At 38.7% G+C, this 17,775-nt stretch overlaps 1 pseudogene; it reads right to left on the reverse strand.

Moving 5' to 3' along the window:
• Positions 1–16,162: 16,162 nt before the first annotated feature.
• LOC116645812 lies at positions 16,163–16,988 on the reverse strand (annotated as a pseudogene).
• Between the last annotated feature and the right edge of the window lie 787 nt (positions 16,989–17,775).

Here is a 17,775-nt window from a genome sequence, read left to right on the forward strand (position 1 = left end):
ATGAATATCAGCATCTAAATAGAAATCTGTTCAAATGAATGTTATATGGAGAATTACTTCATTTTTCCAAAAAAGATATGATGAGTGAGTCCCTGTTCTTTCCTCATAAATATCTCTTTTAAGATTTATTTTTCTCCTACCTTTTCTTAACATTTATTTTGAGACAGACAGTTTTTTGGTTAACGTATCTCAGGCAGGACATTTTATTGCCCTCTTTCCCTTCACTTACTCCTCATATCAAGCAAATTCCACAACCATCCACCAGGTGCTCAACCCAAATCAGGAAATGATCCTTGATTTCTCTTTTCTCCAACTTCCCTCCCCTCAGCAGCTGGCCTGGCAATTCTTTCTCCAAAATATGTTTTTCACTTACTCACTTCCTCTGTGTCATACTACCTTTGTTCATATAATTGATATCTCTGTCCCAGATTACTAGTTAGTCTCGATCTCTTGGCCTCTTAATGAGTCTCCCTCTTCTATACACCAGTGGCTAAAGTGATCTTGTCTAAAATACCGGTTAGATCAAACTTAGGTTTTTTTTAATTTAATTTAATTTAATTTTTTAAGATTTTCTTTATTTATTTGACAGAGAGAGAGTTAGCAAGAGCAGGAACACAAGCAGGGGGAGTGGGAGAGGGAGAAGCAGGCTTCCCATGGAGCAGGGAGCCCGATGCGGGGCTCGATCCCAGGACTCAAGGACCGTGACCTGAGCTGAAGGCAGTAGCTTAACTGACTGAGTCACCCAGGCACCCCTTAATTGTCTTTATTAATATTTTCATAGTTCACTCTTTATTGCTGCATCATTTAAACTATTCTTGTCACCTATCCACAAGTATATGCATATACATTGCACTGCATGTACATGTTTTGGCATTTGTTCCTCAATAATTATTTCTGTCTTAACATTAGCATTATATTCCACAGACCTAACCTCCATTATATAAGAGGGAATCTTTTTAAGAAAAATACTTACATTTTATTCTGCTTCCCCCACAGCTGGTATGCCGTTAACCTGAGAATTGTGACAAAAAGAAAGAATACTATAGGGGCTTCTGGGTGGCCCAGTTGGTTGAATGGCCAGCTCTTAACTTCAGCTCAGGTCATGATCTCAGGGTCCTGGGATCGAGCCATGTGTGGGGCTCTGAGCTCGGGGGGCAGGGTGGGGGGAGTCTGCTTGAGGATTTTCTCTCCCTCTCCCTCTGCTCCTCCCCCAAGTCTCTCTCTCTTTATCTCTAAAATAAATAAATAAATATAAACTGTCATAGTTATTTTTGGTACTATGACAGTTTATAGTTTAAACACTTCTCTCATTTATACATTCATATCTAATCTTTATAACATTATGAGGTGGATATCATTATTATCTCCAAAATGAAGCCAACAGATGCTAATAGATTTACCATCACTTAGTTTATAAAACAGAGCCAAGGAAACAAATCCTAATTTTAGAGTCTTAGTTACACAGGTACAGTGTATCTTTAGTATACAAAGCACACTGAGTGCATTTTCTTTCGTCTGTTAGAATTTTACCTATCTTTCTTTCCATTTCTGTGTTCAAATTTTCATTTAATTTTCCATTGACTTTCCATTGTGTTTCACTGAAGGTTACACACATTTTCTCCATGCATCAGTTGAAGTGGGGAGCAGTGTGCAATTTTTGACTGATGTTCTGTTTTATAGAAGACTTGTCTCATCCTAAATTATATCCAGATAAAAGCAAAAATAATATTAAGGAAGTATTTAACTGTTCATGCTTTATATATGACTTACAAGTCTAGATTTTATATATAATTTTTAGGATTTGAAGACCTAGATATATCTTCAGTTTTAGATATGGTGTAGACCATCATTCAAACTATAGAAGTAATTTCCTTTCCATACTCATGAATAAAAGCTAATAAACACAATTTCAATTTATTTTTTTCTTACCCAAACAGTAGATAGCGAAATTTTAAAATTCAGACAATTTAACTTAGAGGAATTTTTTTGTAATTACTCATTTAATATCTTAATAATTCACGAGTGTATGATGTCAATATTATTCTCTCTTGCATCCCAAGTACCTAGTACATTTCTTAGCTCATAGTAGTAACTCAATAGATATTTTTTATTTTTTATTTTTTAAATTTATTTTATTATGTTGTGTTAATCACAATACATTACATCATTAGTGTTTGATGTAGTATTCCATGATTCATTGTTTGCGTATAACACCCAGTGCTCCATGCAGTACGTACCCTCTTTAATACCCATCACCAGGCTAACCCATCCTCCCACCCCCTTCCCCTCTAAACCCTCAGTTTGTTTCTCAGAGTCCATAGCCTCTCATGGTTCGTGTCCCCCTCCGATTTCCCCTCCTTCGTTTTTCCCTTCCTACTATCTTCTTTTTTTTTTTTTTTTAACATGTATTATTTGTTTCCGAGGTACAGGTCTGTGATTCATCAGTCTTACACAATTCACCAGCGCTCACCATAGCACATATCCTCCCCAATGTCTATCACTCAGCCACCCCATCCCTCCCACCCCCACCACTCCAGTGAGATGAGAATATGTAAAAGTCTCATTGTAAAAACTTATGGCAAACTTATTTTAAGAATGACTGATTATGGCAAAAGTTCTAGAAAAACAGAACACTTAGAATAACCACTTAGGGCTGGCTGTTACAGACTTTGAATAAACAACATTTCTCTTTTTGCTCAAAAATGAAAGGGAATGCCGATCATATTTGAATTTCAGCAATTTCAAACGTTTATTCCACATGAGTTTGTAAAGCAAAGTGCAATCCCTAAATATCAATGGTCTCAGCATGGTTTTAAACTGTATGTTAATAGAACATAGTGTCTAGAATATAGAAAATTGTGCTTTTAACTTATTTTTTGGTTTGACAATTTGCCACATCAATTTAGATTGCTTTTCCTCTAAATAAAGAGAGCCCACACTTCTCTCAGCCCTGGAGTCATCACTGTTACTACAGTCACCCAAAGGAAAATTTAAAAACTCAACAATATTGGTGTAGGTATGTTTTCCGTTAAAAGATAATATACAATTCTTATAGTCAAAATATTACTTGTAAATAATTTTTCTCCAAGAAATAGACTTTTCAGCTCCTCTCGTGTGATTTCCGATTCTACAAATCAGAATCTCATCAAGAGAAAACAGTAGAGAATATAGATTTATGGGCTAATTATTTTCCTAGAAATCAGGGGAGGGGAGAAGCTACAACCTTCTTCTTCTTTGTTTAATGAGTAGGAATTACAAAATCCCAGGATCCCCTGCCGATGCTGGCTGATTTGCAGTTTGGGGGCTCGAGAGAAGATGAAGCTGCCGACAGAATGGAGGGAAAACCCCCTTGCAACACAGTTTGTCAAGTTGAAGCCTCTGGCTCTAACCTAGGGCCAGTATTCCTGGAGACATGATGAAGTGTGAAAAATACTGGCAGGCATTTTAGACTAAAAAAAAAAGAAAAAGTTAGGCAGTAAGGAGAATGGGGACCAGGAGAGATTAATATTTGTGAGGTTTATAGCAGAAAAGGCAAAGTAATAGGAAGTAAAGAAATCCCTGAAGGGAATTTCTTACAACAGCAGCATGTTAGAAACAGGATGGGCCTGAACAGGAAGCTTATTTTTCCAGCTGGAGCCTTCCCTACAAACCTGAGGTCGATTTGGGAATGGCAGGCAAATGCCAGGCGAATGTGAAATCAAGAAATAATGATAGAATTTACAGTCACTGGGAAAACCTGGGGGTGGGAGTGGGAAGAAAGAAAGAGAGTGGGAGGCGAGGCAAAGCAGTGAAGAGGGGAAAGGATGAATCGCAGTAGAATGTGCTGGCATTCTGAACCTCGAGACTTTTGGAAACAGACCAGAATAACCTATCTGCCGGGGAATGCAGATTCTCAAGTTAGAAGAAAAGTTTGAGATGACGTAGTCTAGATATTTTTCAATTTTATAAAGCCACAGGAAATAAACTTCAAACAAACTCATATGCCAAATCCCTATGTGGATATAGAAGAGCTGATCTAATTTAAGAAGAAGAGGCAGGCTTGGACCTGTATGCACTCGCCTCAACTTGTGCCTGGAAATTGACTGTTGGGGCACCTACAGAATCTTTCAGGCTTTTCAAAATATTTAAAAACAACTTCGTCCAACCTACCCCCTCCATTTATTACTGGAGGAAACAGAGTCTAAGGTCTCAGAGCCTGCGGAAGTGTATTTTGAGGGCCTACATGCTGTCAGGCTCTGTCCCTGTTTCCTGTACACCTGGGTTGTGAACTTTCATGATCTCTCTGCTGGAAATACAGGTCCTCAAAACGACCTCACCGCAGAGTGGGTAAATTTCACTCTCACTCCTTAATGAGGGACATAGCAATAGACTGACGTCCACTTTCACTCTGATAAAAAAGAGAGGATGATTTTTTTCCTCCTTAAAACTGCCACTCTCACTGGAATGGCCAATAAGGCAGTGATGGTTGACAATTAGGCTTCCTTTGCCTGCAACTCCATCTCTCTCGTTGTACCTTCTGCCTACAAGGGGTCTCCCAACAGTGTTCCTCAGCTTCTCCAGCTTGTGCTGACTCCTTTAATGATCATTTCCGGCCACTGTCCTGTCCTCGTCAGCTTGGAGCAATGGCAGCTTCTACTGGCTTTAACTCTGCTTCAGATGTTCAGGTTAGCAACTACTAGTGGTTAGTCTGGTAGGTTAATGGTGTCCCACCATCACTTGGCTACTGGTAAAGAAAAAGTTCTTGTACCCTGAGTATCACCTCTGCAGTGTCTGAGAGGCGATTCTGTGAAAGCTTTTCACCATAGCCACCTTGCTGCACAAGTCTTTGGATGCATGTACTCATTCAGATAGCCATCTGATTGCACTGGGAAAGCACATCTCCGTGGGTACACATATTGTTACATTTATGTTACTTCCCCTCCTTTAACCTTGCCTTGAAATTGAATTCTGAACTTATTTTTTTTAAGTTTGTTTTTAGAGGGGGGTGGTAAGAAGCAGAGGAGGAGAGAGAGAGAGAGAATCTTAAACAGGCTTCACGCCCAGCACAGAGCCTGAAGCGGGCTCAATCCCACCACCATGAGGTCATGACCTTTCCCGAAATCAAGAGTCCGATGCTTAACAGACTGAACCACCTAGGCACCCCAAATTCTGAACTTAGTGCCGGAAGTGCTGGGCGAGTGTTATCTCTTCCACTTTCTAGAGATGTGATCTCAAGAAAAACAATCAAATCTCAAAGAATCTCATGTCCCTCATTTTTCAAATGGAGATAAATCCCTATGACCCCCCCCCCCCCGAGTTACTGGAAGCCTTAAATAAAGTCAAATTAATGGGAAAATGTTTTCAACATTGTAAACTATTAAATGAATATAAAGGTTTATATAACCATAACCACAAGAACATCAATCTGTTTCCTCTGCCTAGATGGTCTTCCTCCTAAGAACCTCACAGTGACAAAAACCTATTTCTTGAGGGAGGATATTCAAGTGGTGGAATCTTGTTTAGCAATATCTAAACTTAGACAATAGGGTGCTTGGCAAAATCTTTCAATCCCCTCTTCATCTACCTTCCATGTACGTAGAAGTAATTATTTTAAAATATTAAGTAACAAAAATAATTCCCTAGGTATCCCTAGTTTCCTATGTAAAAGATACACAAGTGCACACTTCTTGGGAACTTAAGGCAACCCAATGTCCTTTTTGTTAGTGAATGAAATCATTGAGTAACTTGAATTCAGAGTTCGGTTTATCATTTAGATTTGTCTAACAAGGAATTTGGGTTGATTAGTACATGTCATTTCACCAAGCTTTTATTTGATTTTGTGCTGTATTTTATTATCAAATAAAAATACAGAACATCTAGTTAAATGTGAATTTCAAATAAAAAAATAAATTTTTTTAAGCATCTCTATGCCCCATACAATATTTGCAACCCTGCTTGCCTTTTCTTCTCTCTGTTCCCTTTCTCTACAAAGTGTCTCTGTCTTTCAGTGGCTTAAGTCGGAATTCACCCCTTCACCCCTTGACTCCTTCTTTTTACATTTTATCAATCCCAGAAGACTCCTGATTCCACTTCCTAAATGTGTTATAACTTTATCTATTTCTTTCCACCCCCACTGGCATTTCTGTAGTAGAGGTCACCACCACCTTGGACATTGATGGTAGCAACAGCATTGGAATTAGTTTTCCTATCTCCGTTTTTGCCCCAGTTATCCCAAAGCAATCTAAATGCTATCTAAATGCAAATTTAGTCATGTAAACCAGCAAATAAGCTCCATGAGATCGGGACCTGGGTCTTTCTTTCTCACCTCTACAACCCTACTGCCTTATACATTGATCCATTCATTCAACAGACGTTTATTGAGTATCTACTATATACCAAACAATATTCTAAACATTGGAATGCAGTATAAAAGAAGACAGACAAGGGCTCTGTCCCCAGGGATCTTACATCTCAGTGAAAGGAGACAGGCCCAAACAAACAAAAGCAAAGCAAGAAGAAAGTATAAGGTAGTGATGAGTTCTGTGACACAAGTAAAACTTGATTTGTGGGAAAAAGTGGCTAATGGGCTGCTTTAGATAGGGTAGTCAGGGACAGCTCCTCCAAGGAAGTGATGGGAATGAATGGCTGTGGGTCATCATTGTCCTGGTATGATAAGGTCTTAATATTTTTGGTTCTTATCGCTCATTGTGCAAGGCTAATCTTAATCCACTTTTGAGTATTCCATATAATCTTGCCAATTGAATTTCACTTCCTCTTACACAGTGTTTTTCACACTTTAGCCGGCATTAGAATGACATGGAGTGATTGGTTGTTAAAACACAGACTGATGCACTCTAAACAGAAAGTTTCTGATTCATTTGATCTGGGATGGGGCTGCAGAATTTGCATACTTTACTTGTTCTTCCCAGGTGCTACCCATGGTGCTGGTCTGGGGTGGTTTCGGGAATTCACACACAGCCACCTGCAGTCTTCCTTCCACTCCTGCTCTGTCTGCGGAGCTTCACTCTCCTGCTTTCCACTTCCCTTTGCCTTTTTTGCATTGTTGGCTCTTACTCATTTTTCAGGCCTCAGTATACTTTTATTTTCTGCAAAAACATTTCCTAAATATAGGCTCTTGGATGCTTCATAGAGCCATACTGTACCCTGACCGTATCATATTACATTATATAGTTGGTCCTCGAACAACAGGCGCGGTTGGGAATGCTGATCCCCATGTAGTGGAAAATTTGCATGTAACTTTGACTCCTCAAAAACGTAACTAGTAATACCCAACTATATTGACCAGAAACCTTACTGAGGACATAAACTTAGTTGATTAACACACATTTTTTATATGTATTATATACTGTATTCTTATAATAAAGTAAGTAGAGAAAAGAAAATGTTATTAAGAAAATCATGAGGGGCACCTGGGTGGCTCAGTTGGTTAAGCATCTGCCTTTGGCTCAGGTCATGATCTCGGGGTCCTGGGATTGAGCCCCCTGTTGGGCTCCCTGCTCAGCAGGGAGTCTGCTTCTCCATCTCCTTCCCCTCCACTCCCCCCATTCGTGTGCACTCTCTCTCAAATAAATAAAATCTTTAAAAAAATTGTAAGAAAGATTAAAGGGTGTTAAGCTAAGTGAAATAAGTCAGACAGAGAAAGACAAATACCATATGATTTCACTTATATATGGAATCTAAAAAGTGAAACAAAAAAGCAAAAGCAGAAACAGACCCATTTAATACAGAGAACAATTTGATGGTTGCCAGAAGGAAGGATGGTGGGGAGATGGGCAAAATCGGTGAAGGGGAGTGGGCGATGGAGACTTCCAGTTATGGAATGAATAAGTCATGTGGATGAAATGTACAGCATAGGGAATAGTCAATGATATTGTAGCAGATGGTAACTACACTCGTGGTGAGCATAGCATAATGTATGGTCTTTTTGAATCACTATGTTGTACACCTGAAGCTAATGTAACATTGTGTGTCAACTATATGTCTATTTAAAAAAAAAGAAAAAATCACAAGGAAGAGAAAATACGTTTATGGTACTGTTGAAAATCTGTATGTAAGTGGACCCTCACAGTTCAAACCCGTGTAGTTCAAGGGTCAACTGGTTTCCTATTTCCTTGTCTGTGTATCTTTTTTGTACCTCCTCGACTGTCTTTTCACTGGTGTATCCTAACTTCTTAGCACAGTGCCTAATCCTTTTAATTCAAGAAATAATCAGGACTCTAATGATTGCTAGTCTGGTCAAATGATTTCCTGCATATGATTTGTAAATATGGAAAATAATTAGATATGATAAAGATAAAATGGCATATCTAATACCTGCTATATTGTTCTTAAAAGAATAAAGACTATGAATGAATGAATGGTTTCCATTAAAATAATGATTTGGGAATTAACTTTTAGGAAAATAGTCCTTCTGTCTCTATTCCTATTCCACCTTGAAAAAAAGTGGCTAAGCACTTTTTCTTTTTTAAAATGTAATCTACCAAGGGGTTAAAGATAGTACTATATCTACTCTAAATTTGGGTATATTAAGAGATGTAAAAAAATTTTTCCAAAAAAAAGTTACAGTGTTTATCCATTTTTTTAATTTTTTAAAAAGATTTTATTTATTTATTTGACAGAGAGAGACAGCAAGAGAGGGAACACAAGCAGAGGGAATGGGAGAGGGAGAAGCAGGCCTCCTGCTGAGCAGGGAGCCCGATATGGGGCTCGATCCCAGGACTCTGGGATCATGACCTGACCTGAAGGCAGATGCTTAACAACTGAGCCACCCAGGCACTCCAATGTTTATCCACTTTTAAAATTGTTTTTTTTCCCATGTATTTACATTCCTGGGATCCTAAAACAACAAAGGCAGTTAATAAAAGGATATTATTATTGAGCAATGGGAGAGTAAGGGCTCTTAAGCCTTTTGAAAGATGTTTTCTTAGAGAAGAAATCATATTATGAGAAAAAATGAAATTGTACATTAGTCAATCAAGGCAATGTTAATTAAACTTTGGGAAATAGTATCAATATTTCAGTCTTGGATATTATTCAATCATAAGGAAGAATAACAAACAATATGGATAGTGTGAAGTAAATATGAGATCTTCTTGACATCTCATTACTCATCTTCTCAATTTCCTTTTCAACAAATGACAGTACATTTTATGTCATAGTCTAAATGAATAAGAAACCAGGGTCTAAAATGCATCTTGGACTAAAACCGGTCTTGCCAGTAGGGGAGTCAAAGTGGAAGACAGGAAGAGGAAAGGTTAGATTGTAAAGTTAAAAATTACTCTTCAGAGATGATATGCATTTAGTAGAGCATAAAATGAATTTGATCTGAGTTGGGAATTCAAAATGTAAAAGCTTTAAGAGATTGTTAAAATCCCAGTGCCTATGTTTAAAAAATCTATTTTCCACCTTAGAGATTTAGGAAATAAAAACTACATGTCAGTAGAGGACTGGGGATAGGGTTTTTTGGCTTCTGGAAAGTCTTGAATGAATCACTTAGTGTCATATGAGAAATAGGTGTTATTCTTATAAAATCCATCATACTATAAAAGCAAAGCACTGCAGAGGACCTTTAAAAGCCAACTTAAGCATCCCCCTGTCTGCACATATGCCAAACTGAAAATTATTCCAGACTGGTTTTATAAGGCCTTAATAAATATTTCCTTATTCCATTAGTAATCTGGTATAGTACTTAAGAGTTTTCACTGTCAGAAAAGTCTTCCTTATATATTGTTTCAATCCCTTTTGCTGAGTTTCAGTCTTGTCTCTTTTCTTTTTTCTTTTTTTCCTTTCCTTTCCTTTCCTTTTTCTTTTCTTTCTTTTCTTTCTTCCTTTCCTTTCTTTCCTACCTTCCTTTTTTTAAAATTTAGTCTCATAGAGATAGACAAGTTAGTCATCATAAATTATATGTGTTTATCTTTTATATAATTAGTCAATGGTAATTTCTCTCTAGTTGAATAATCTCAGTTATTCAAAATCTCAGTTATTCTTTGACCTTTTTGCAAGGTCTAATTTTTTCTTACCTAGACATTAGTTTCTATTCTTTACTCTCCTTACATTGTGTCAAAGATTCTCTTTATTCCTTATTGTTTGAGTTAATGAGTTAAAGCAGATTGTGGTTTTTCATACAGAATTTGATCAGTGACTAAAATAATGTAAGCATCTCAACTATCTCTCACTTTTAGTATGCAAATAATATAATTAGTGTTGAAAAATTGGAAAAGGGATAAGCAAAAAGAAAAATGTCCCCCAAATTCCACTATTCAGTGGTTGTAATTGTAAATATTTTGCTGTGTTTTCTCTGGCCTGCTTCTAATTTGAATTATGTATGCTTTATATATCATGATTGTTTTCCCATATCAATGAAATTATATCTTAGAAGCAGTATTATGTGTTGCAGAATTATTTCCCAAGTCGATTTGAATAGAATAGGAAAGCAGACATAGAAATACCTAAGCAACCAGATTACAGTGTACAAAGTTCTATAATAAAGATGTGATAAAATTCTAGTGAAACGAAGCAGGACTTTTTTTCTTAATAACAGTGTAGAAAGAACAGGGAAAACTCCACATGATGTTTTAGTGACTATTGAAGGATGACTCCTTTAACAGAAAATGGAAGATATTAAATACAGGGAAAAAAATAATCATGTGTAGGCACTCAAGTAGTGTGTTGGGATATAGCAGTGGGCATAAGGAATGCAAAGGCTAATGAGTGAAGCTTTCAACAGGGGGAGCTATTTATCTTTTCTCACCTTTTCTCTTACGCATTGTATAAATATCCAGACCACATTGGCCGTGATCAAGCTAGGGTTAGACCCCAGGGCATGGCTTTAGTCTCCTCCTCTCATGCATGACGGGTTATAGGATACTTTGTGAACATGAAGTCGATACTGGGACTATCACAGAGGACACTGAGTGATAATGTTAAATTTTAAAAAATTAGATTTTTGTTTATATACTAAATTCAAAGAACAGTAAACTATAGAGAGATTATTTCAATTCCAGTCTTCTCTACTTATTTGGACTGACAAAAATACTAAAATTTGGAGGAAAGTGGTCAAAAGGTACAAACTTCTAGTTATAAGGTAAATAAGTAATAGGAATGTAACATACAGCATGATGATTATAGTTAATACAGCTGTATGATATATAGGGAAGCTGTTAAAAGAGTTGATTCTAGGAATTCTTTCTCATAACAAAGAGAATTTTTCTTTTCTTTTTACTGTATCTCTAGGGGATGATGGATGTTAACTAAATCTATTGTGGTAACCATTTCACAATATATGTGAATTGTATACCATCAGGCTATACACCTTAAACATATACACTGATATATATCAATTATTTCTCAATAAAACTAGAAGAAAATACTGAAATTCTCTGAGTCTTAAGGGCTTTATCCATTAAATGGGGGTAAAATAAGATCTCCTTACATGGAACTATGAAAATTTAGATGTACATGGTGATATTATGAGAAAGTCCAATAGGTTCTCTTCAACTCCATATATATAGGGTATTAAGATTGTTGATTCTTTATCCTATCTACACACATTGTGTCCAGGTCCTTTGCCCAATCAACTGGGAATTTATGTGTCCATGGTATTTGGTAAAACAATATTACAGGCAGGTATTTATAAAGAGTTTTAGTAAGTTTTGCTTCTCACAAAATGCTCATACATCTTATTGATTAATTAAGTATTTTTAATTTGGATAATCTTACAAGGACTAATCCAACTGTGAATTCTTTTTATTAATGGCTTTATTGAGACATAACTGATACATAACATGTGTAAGCTTAAAGTGTAGAAGGTGATGATTTGATACTTCGATACACATATATCAGGGAATGATCACCAAATAAGGTTAGCTAACAACTCCATCCCATCACATCATTACCACTTTGTGTGTGTGTGTTGAGAACATTTTAGCTGTACTCTCTTAGTAACTTCCAAGTGTATGACATAGTATTGTTAACTATAGTCACCATGCTGTATATTTAGATCCTAAGAACTTAATTTATCTTGTAACTGGAAGTTTGTACCCTTTGCCCAACATCTCCCCATTTCTCTCACCCCTGGTCCCTGACAGCCACCATTCTACTGTTTCTGTGAATTCTTAAGACATGAGGACTAGATGTCAAACATCTTTAAGTAAGACAGTTTTATCTATCACTACCCCATTTTTTTTTTTTTTTTTTGTTCTATTTGGGGTCAGGTGCTATACCTCAGGTTTTCTCCTCTAATGCTCTTACAGTTTCTCTTCCTCTCAAAGCCTCTATTTGACTCAAGAGGGTATGTTTGTCATTTACCTTCTGAAACCCTGCTGGAATAAAACTTCTATTTATATGTATTCAATATGCTTTCACAAAGGATGCTTTATTGCATCCTTGCATGTTGTCACATGGATCTAACAGAATAAGTCTACAGAGCTGACTATGTAAGGCAAGGAACCATGCTTTCCTATAGAAAGACCATGGTAGAAACACTGTGCTACCTTATGGAAATTTCAAAGCAGAGAGGTGCCTGTGGATGGCAGAGGCCAATATTCAATGACTGCCTACTCGATGTCACATTGTTCTAGATTATTTATCTGCATCTGATCATCTAATTCTCCCAACTGACTTGAGGCAGAATTCTTAATATGAAAATTCAGAGATGTGGAACATTGAGAAACAGGCCTCGAGTCAAACAGCAAGATAAAACAGGACTGATACGACCGGATTCACTTTTGTGCGTCCTATCTATAAGAAGTTGCCTCCATAATAAAAGGAGAATATACAATGTAAAGATAGAAGTTAAGATGGAGAGGCAAGACACTTCTCCAAGTAACTCTCAGTAGCATTATAAATTTCTCCATCGATCCCACTGAGTGAGACCTGCCTGCCCAGTCTGGAAGCTTCCATATACCTGGTCTGTTGCTCTGGAGCTTTAACACTCATAAAAGACATGGTAATTGTTTAAAAGACTGTTTTCCACATATATTTTCAAATATGCAATGTTCCTGGTCATTAGACTCAGAGTCTGGCAGAGAGCATATACCAGGATAAATGTAAAATGTGTCTAAAGATAAACTACTGTTTGGGTTATAGGGCTCTTTGCTGTCTGGTTCAGTACTACCGTTGAAAAGTTACTTTCTAGTTTCTCATCTAAGCTGCTACTTGCAGATTTCAGCTGGAAAAATTGGCATCAAGTTTCCATTATCATGCTCAGAACAAAGAAATGTAGATTTTTGTTTTTTTATGATTGGAATGTCTGGGAAATAGCCATCTCACTGATACTGTAGCAGAGTCTATCCATAACTCCTCTGTGTTGTAAATGCATTTGTTTTAGTAAGTGAATAATGAAAAATAAATTACTCTTTCAATGCAAAACTGCCTGAGACTTGAACTCATGTGTAAGAGCCTTTCATCATGTTTAAAGGTATCTAGTGGAAGTTAATAAAACAGTGGGCTCTATTCATTTTTTTAACTCATGTGAATTATACCTTAAGACAACAAGGTTGTTCCTGCCTTAGTTACTTTCCAAAAGAATCAATTTGAAAGTGAAAACTATATCACAGTGCCTATTATGTTTTGAAATTTTATGATATATACTTTGCAATTTGGTATTGGACTTACAATAGGGCCTAACCTATGCATGTGGAAAAGACAAGTACGAACACACCATTAAAAATGAGGCTTTAGATCAACTGTGTAAAAACTAGAAGTACTCTGCCTTTTGAAAATGAATATAGTTGTGTTCTAAACTACCTACTCATTCTACTTCCTTGAAAATACTAATGCTACTACTATATAATCATAACACTGAAAAAGAAAATTAAAAAAAAACACTATTGAATCTGTTCTAAAATGAATAAAATCAGGGGTGCCTGGATGGCTCAGTTGGTTAAGCTTCTGACCCTTGATTTCAGCTCAGGTCATGATCTCAGGGTCATGAGATCAAGTCCCACATTGGGTTCTGTTCGCTGAGCATGGAGCGTGTGTAGAATTCTCTCTCTCCCTCTGCCCCTCCTCCCTGGAGTGTGCTGTCTATAAAAAAATAATGATTAAAAAAAATGAATAAAATCACAGAGAAAATCTTCTAATGTGGTAACTAAATTTTCTGTCCTTCATCTTTCCCATCATCCATTCCAAATACTCTGCTTTAGAGTTCCATGTATGTGTATAAACATACACATACTCACACATATATATCTTCCCTCCTAAACATCTTCTACTACCTGAGTTTTCATAATTGTATAATTCTAGAATTAAGACTATTTTTGTTTGTTTTGTGGAGTCTTTCTTTTTGGAGTGCTTCTGAAAGAGACATTTGTTTCTTCTGTTCTTACAAATTGTTATGATGTGTAACATTCCTACATGGAAGAACCATGATGTGGCTACTTATATAAAGCCATATGTCATGTTAGTGGCAAAATTGGAACTCAGAATATCTTTTGACCTCCACTTATCATTTTGTGATGCCTCCTTTCCTGTATGTCATTTGTGTAGCTGATGTGATTTCCCAAGCAAATCACACAAGGCATACAGATGCCTCCACCAACAGAACCACACTTCACACAGTAGTATAAAAGAAGTTTTCCCTCCTAGTCCATACTTCCCCAACCCATCATAATAACCATGATCCCCATAATAAATTGTGGAGGTTATCACAATAATATGTAAAAAGAGCATATTTTTGTGTTTATTCTGAGTGCATTACCCAATGATCTTATTTCCATCCAGTGGAGAATGAGTGGTCCCTTTCTCTTTCCTTTCCTGGTATACAGTTAAATCTAGCCATCTCTAGAAGTTCATGGCCTCCCTGCAACTGTCCAATGTTCAGTCCTAAAAGTGATAAGACACTGTTTTTCAAGTTTATATTACTCATAGAGTTTATTTTTTTTTTAAGATTTATTTTTATTTATTTTTGAGAGAGTGAGCATGGGGGAGGGGCTGAGGGAGAGGAGGGAAGCAGACTCCCTGCTGAGCACAGAGCCCAACACAGAGCTCCATCTCACCACCCTGAGATCATGACCTGAGCTGAAATCAAGAGTTGGAGCTTAACTGACTGAGCCACTCAGCAGCCCCGAGTTTATTTTTATTGTTCACACTACTCTTCCTTTTGTTTCTAACTGTGAATCTACCAAATCATAAAATGTAGGAACTGGAAAATAAATGCTTGAGAATTCCTGTGAATATACTGTGTAAAGCCTGCAATGACTCGCTGTTCTACATAGACATTCATGGCTTAAGTCAGAAAAACTGAGTGTCTTTCTTGGCTGAAGACTCTTCTCTTTCCTCAGTCCTTTTCTTGTCTCTTCCATCAAACATCCCAGTAATAAAAATGGTGCTTCACAATTAATTTTGTTCCACTGTGAGTCTGCAAGGTTATCTTTAAGGCTTATACTAGCTACCAATCTCATGTTTTATACTAACGTAGTTATATTTTAGGGATAAAGCCAATTACTAGGATTGCAATAAGAACCAACCAATATTCTACTTTATGTTACTCCTTTAGGTTGTTTTTTTTTTTTCTTCCCCACACAGATTAATTATTATGTTTAGTTTTGTAGGTAGGATCTTTCCTGTCAGGACAAATCAAAGGTTCACCTACCTGTGCAGGTAATGGGGGTATGTGGGCTCCTGGGAGATAGGGCAAATAGAGGCTAAGGGGAGACCACAAGATGAGAGGCATCTTGTCTGATTTCCTGCTGCCAGATATAGGTGAATATAAATGCAATGGCTCTGATGGAGTGTGGTGCCCAGGCATGGGTGGAATGGAGTCCAGTGTGTGTGCAGGGGTTGGGGGGGGGAATGTATAGACTTCAGAGCCAGCTCATCACAGTGCCCCTCTGCTCCCAAATGGTGTTGGGTCCTCCTTCCTAGCTGCTGGATGCTGCATCCCAAGAGAGGAGAAACTTGGGAAGAAAGCCTTTGATTAGCAGCCAAGTTGTCTGAACTTACTCTCTGTGCCCAGAGGAAAGGGGGACATGGTTTTGCTTTACATGAAGACTGTGCCTGATGGGAACCCAACTCCTAAACAGTACTCAAGGGAGAAATCTAGAAGCAAAGAGAAAGAAACACGGATTTTGGGGACTCAGTCCGTTCCTACTACAGGGGAGGACACCCAAACTCTGGGGCCCCTCCAATAGCAGCCTGAACCCTGTGTGCCCCAACGTCCTCCCTACCACCAAAACTGGGGGGCCTCTGCTAAGACCTGGGGGCGGGCAGCTGTGGGCGGTGACCAGCTGAAGCAGCTCAGCCCCGGCGGCAGCACCAGATCCAGGCCAAGGTCGCCCTGCTTCCCTTCAGAGGACATAGGCTGGTACCCCAGAAGCTGCTGCACGCCAGGACACAGCTTCAACACGCGGTGGACCTTGGCGAAGAGCAGCGCGTGGGGCCAGACCTGGGAGACGTTGAGCGAGTGCCTGGACGCAGTCTTGGCCTCGAGCTGCATGCCACGCCCATAGCCGTAGGTGATGTTGTGGATCCAGGCCTCCAGCTGCAGCCTGAAGCTCAGGAAGGGCAGCACCTTGAGCGTGGCGGCCTTAGCAATGCGCACTTGGCTGCGCACACCTCACGCACCACGCGGAGGCAGGGGTCAGCCTCCACGCGCGTGCCATTGGTGCCCAACGGGATGCCGTCGTCACGTGCCAGCGGCGTGCGAAGCGCAGCACGGCCCAGCACTTGAGCACCAGGTGCAGGGTTCGTCGGTTAGGCTTGGGATGGCAGAGCGGCGAGAGAGCACCTGCAGGTTGAAGAAGTGCACTTTGTTGAGCACCACGTGTCTGTAGGAGCGGCAGGCCTCCTGGGCCAGGCCGAAGGGCCGCCGTTCCAATGGCGGCTGATACGGGGCGTTGGTGCTGACGGCGCCGCGGGGGAGGCGCTGCAGGCGGGCTGCGGGCACAGTGCTGGGACAGGCCTGACAGGTTGCGGCGCCACGGCAGGTGGGCGTGGAACGGGTGCATGTTGCACAGGAAGATGGAGCGCACCAGGTCACGCACGGCCATGTTACAGCTTGAACAAAAAAATTCAAAGTGAGTGTGTCATTTAGAAGACCTATCTTGGGTAGCCTTCAGCCTCTCCATCAGCTTTTCTTCCTTTTTCTTCTAGTTAGACCTTTATATTTCCCTTTATTCTTCCTTTCTGACTAAAATCTGAACCATTAACTAATTCATTTCTTGGTTTGTCTCTTATACCTGGTTTTCCTCTGTTGGAAACCTGCTTGACCCAATTAATTTGAGCATCATTTAGTAAACATGCAGCCCTAAAAACCTAGTTTTGTCATCTACTGAGAACAAACCCATCTGTCCTTAGGGCCTCTCAGTAACCAAGCTCATGTGATTGCTATGTGAAACCGGAATGTCAATTCCATCAATTTACCCTCCATACATAACCATAACAAAAGCTGGAATATTATGTCTAAAATAAAGACATTCCAAGCCAAAAATTAGATACAAAGTCATTTGATGAGTGTAGAATGAGAACAAGAAGACTGGATTGAAGTTAAGTGGTATTGGGCAAAATTTAGATAATATAGTATAGTGCAGAGGCTCTTGGATTCACCTGTCAAATCTCAGCCCGAGCAATTACTAGCTGGGATGCCTTAGACAAATTATTTAACTTCTCTAAACCGTAATGTGCTCATTAGTAAAATGGGGATGGTGATAGTAACTAACTTCATATTAAATAATGCAGCATATGAAATATTTAGAACAATGTCTAACCTATACCAAGTATGATCCTATTTGTGCAACCTCACATTGAGGATGGTGGGGTCATCATAATTAAAAACTA

Source organism: Phoca vitulina, unplaced genomic scaffold (assembly GCF_004348235.1).
Source record: "Phoca vitulina isolate PV1807 unplaced genomic scaffold, GSC_HSeal_1.0 scaffold34, whole genome shotgun sequence".
Classification (NCBI taxonomy): domain Eukaryota; kingdom Metazoa; phylum Chordata; class Mammalia; order Carnivora; family Phocidae; genus Phoca; species Phoca vitulina.